The sequence below is a fragment of the Oncorhynchus masou genome, unplaced genomic scaffold, assembly GCF_036934945.1.
Source record: "Oncorhynchus masou masou isolate Uvic2021 unplaced genomic scaffold, UVic_Omas_1.1 unplaced_scaffold_1205, whole genome shotgun sequence".
In the NCBI taxonomy this organism is placed as follows: domain Eukaryota; kingdom Metazoa; phylum Chordata; class Actinopteri; order Salmoniformes; family Salmonidae; genus Oncorhynchus; species Oncorhynchus masou.
Window position 1 is genome coordinate 170,317 of NW_027001834.1, and position 3,559 is coordinate 173,875.

The following is a 3,559-nucleotide window of genomic DNA, read 5'->3' on the forward strand; positions in this document are numbered from 1 at the left end:
TAGTTCCAACATTCTAGTCCCATCATTCTAGTTCCAACATTCTAGTCCCATCATTCTAGTTCCAACATTCCAGTTCCATCATTCTAGTGCCTTCATTCTAGTGCCTTCATTCTAGTGCCATCATTCTAGTGCCATCATTCTAGTGCCATCATTCTAGTCCCATCATTCCAGTTCCATCATTCTAGTGCCAACATTCTAGTGCCAACATTCTAGTGCCAACATTCTAGTTCCAACATTCTAGTCCCATCATTCTAGTCCCATCATTCTAGTCCCATCATTCTAGTCCCATCATTCTAGTCCCATCATTCTAGAGCCATCATTCTAGTGCCATCATTCTAGAGCCATCATTCTAGTCCCATCATTCTAGTCCCATCATTCCAGTTCCATCATTCTAGTGCCAACATTCTAGTTCCAACATTCTAGTCCCATCATTCTAGTCCCATCATTCTAGTCCCATCATTCTAGTCCCATCATTCTAGTTCCAACATTCTAGTTCCATCATTCTAGTCCCATCATTCTAGTTCCAACATTCTAGTTCCAACATTCTAGTTCCATCATTCTAGTCCCATCATTCTAGTCCCATCATTCTAGTTCCAACATTCCAGTTCCATCATTCTAGTTCCAACATTCTAGTTCCAACATTCTAGTCCCATCATACATATATATTTATTCATTCATTGGGGTTCACAGTGCCGGACTGAATCGAGGTCCCTGAGCGGTTGGTTATAAATACGTGATCCTCTATAGGCCTAATTAAGATGCATAATCATTGTTGCAACGGGTTTATCAGTTATTATTTTGTTGTCCATTTCCTGCGTGGCAGAAAAAAACAACAGCCCCATAACTCTCCTCTATCATTCCCGAAGGTGACCCCACACGTCAAAGGTTGTTCCAGGAGGTCATAGTCATCGACTCGAGTCAAGATGACGTCATCACTGTGTCAGACAACACGGAGGAGGATGACGGGGTGTGTAGCTTGAAAGGTCGGAGGTTAAAGAAAGGACCCCTGCAGGCCTCGACCCCGGGACAACAGGTACGGCGACAGAGTGTGTCTTCGGCTTGTTCCTCGTGGCCACGTTACGTTGTACCAAAAATCTTCATAGTGACTCCCCTCTGAGACGGTATTGATCTCTAGAAACACCAACCCCTTCTAGACAGTAACATAACGACTCTGGTACAGTGTTGATCTCTAGAAACACCAACCCCTTCTAGACAGTAACATAACGACTCCCCCTGAGACTGTATTGATCTCTAGAAACACCAACCCCTTCTAGACAGTAACATAACGACTCTGGTACAGTGTTGATCTCTAGAAACACCAACCCCTTCTAGACAGTAACATAACGACTCCCCCTGGGACAGTATTGATCTCTAGAAACACCAACCCCTTCTAGACAGTAACATAGTAACTCCCCCTGGGACAGTGTTGATCTCTAGAAACACCAACCCCTTCTAGACAGTAACATAACGACCCCCCCTGGGACAGTGTTGATCTCTAGAAACACCAACCCCTTCTAGAATCAGATCAGCTCTGAAAAATGATGTGATTGGTCAAAGGAGCAATGAAGTGGCAATATCAGATTTGGACTGCCCATGTAAAGGCAGCCTAGGGTGGCAGTACCCCAGACCCAGATGCAGCATGCTCCACAACCAACTCCACGCCGGTTCTGATTATCTAGCCGTTGGTGCTGCATCATGAACAGTCATCCATTTATTACGTTGTCCGTCCCCCTTAGAGAAACCCCGCCCCAAAGAGGAGGAGCTCCAGTGTGAACTCTGACTCGGTGGTGGTGTTGGACTCAGAATCCGGAGCGAAGTCTGGATCGGACTCTGATTCGGACAGTCTGGAGAGCTGGATGATTCTTGGCAGCGGGAAACAAGATGGAGACCAGGGCATCATACTGAACCTGGAGGGAGAAGGAGACATTAAAGGTAGGGAGGAAACGAGGGAGGGAGGGAGGGAGGGAGAAGGAGACATTAAAGGTAGGGAGGAAACGAGGAAGGGAGGGAGGGAGGGAGAAGGAGATATTAAAGGTAGGGAGGAAACGAGGGGAGGGAGGGAGGGAGAAGGAGACATTAAAGGTAGGGAGGAAACAAGGGAGGGAGGGAGGGAGAAGGAGATATTAAACGTAGGGAGGAAACGAGGGAGGGAGGGAGGGAGGGAGAAGGATATATTAAAGGTAGGGAGGAAACAAGGGAGGGAGGAAACGAGGGAGAAGGAGACATTAAAGGTATGGAGGAAACGAGGGGAGGGCGGGAGAAGGTGATATTAAAGGTAGGGAGGAAGGGGGGAGGGAGGGAGGAAACGAGGGAGGGGGAGGAGGAGATATTAAAGGGAGGGAGGGAGACATTAAAGGGAGGGGAGAGAGAGAGGGAGGGAGAAGGGAGACATTAAAGGGAGGGTGGGGGAGGGAGGGAGAGAGGGTGGGGGAGGGAGGGAGGGAGAAGGAGACATTAAAGGGAGGGAGTGTGGGAGGGAGAAGGAGACATTAAAGGGAGGGAGTGGGAGGGAGAAGGAGACATTAAAGGGAGGGAGTGTGGGAGGGAGAAGGATACATTAAAGGGAGGGAGTGGGAGGGAGAAGGATACATTAAAGGGAGGGAGTGTGGGAGGGAGAAGGAGACATTAAAGGGAGGGTGTTGTGTTGGTCAAAACATTCAGAACATCCATCTCCCTGTTCGTGTTGTGTTGACGTGTGTGTGAGTGTGTGGAGAACTGATTCTAATCAGCATGTGCACACACACACACACACACACACACACAAACCGCTCGTAACGCTAATGCCATAAACTGAACTAACAGATACACCAAGAGGGGAGAGAGAGGGAGAGAGAGAGGGAGAGAGAGAGGGAAGAGGAGTAAAAATGTTTTCTGCAAATCTCTTCAGATCTACACATTAGCAAACCTGCAACTCAGCAACCCCTCTCTCTCATTCTCTCTCATTCTCTCTCTCCCATTTCTCTCCCATGAGGTCTCTCTCCCCCGTCTCTGTCTCTCTCCTTTTCTCTCTCGCCTCTCTCTCTCTCTCCCATTTTCTCTCCCATTCTCTCTGTCTCTCTCTCATTCTCTCTCCCCTCTCTCTCTCTCTCTCTCCCATTTTCTCTCCCATTCTCTCTCCCCCCTGTCTGTCTCTCTCCGATTCTCTCTCCCCTCTCTCCCTCATTCTCTCTCTCTCTCATTCTCTCTCTCTCTTTCTCTTGTTCTCACTCTGTTACTCCCTCATTTGAATTTCCCTGGGCTGAGGTTTCTGCAAGAGTGCCCCTGCACACACACACACACACAGGTCAATACACCACACACAGTAAATGAGGTCTGAATACACACAGACCAGGGGAAGGGGAGAGGTTCAAGGAGTTGGTATGGGGCTCTGTGTTCCACAGGCTGATCTTACCCCACCCCTGTGATCTCTGGAGCTTGATCTCATGTCTGCACACGGGGTCATGGGTCTGGGGAGGTCTGTGAGGTGAATGAGGGGGAGAGAAGGTCTTTGGGAGTGGAAAGGGAAACAGGAAAGGGGCGGGGTCTGAATATAGAACAGCTTGCCGGAGGAAAGGGGAGG

The 3,559-nt window shown here is 48.8% G+C and overlaps 1 long non-coding RNA gene across 1 annotated transcript in view; it reads left to right on the forward strand.

Moving 5' to 3' along the window:
* Window positions 1–1,926, forward strand: part of LOC135529891 (uncharacterized) — a 4,720-nt gene extending 2,794 nt beyond the window's left edge. Inside the window, exons 2-3 of the long non-coding RNA XR_010453757.1 lie at window positions 867–1,033; window positions 1,737–1,926. This is a non-coding gene — a long non-coding RNA (uncharacterized LOC135529891). The remainder of the gene's footprint in view (window positions 1–866; window positions 1,034–1,736) is intronic.
* The last annotated feature ends 1,633 nt before the right edge of the window (window positions 1,927–3,559 follow it).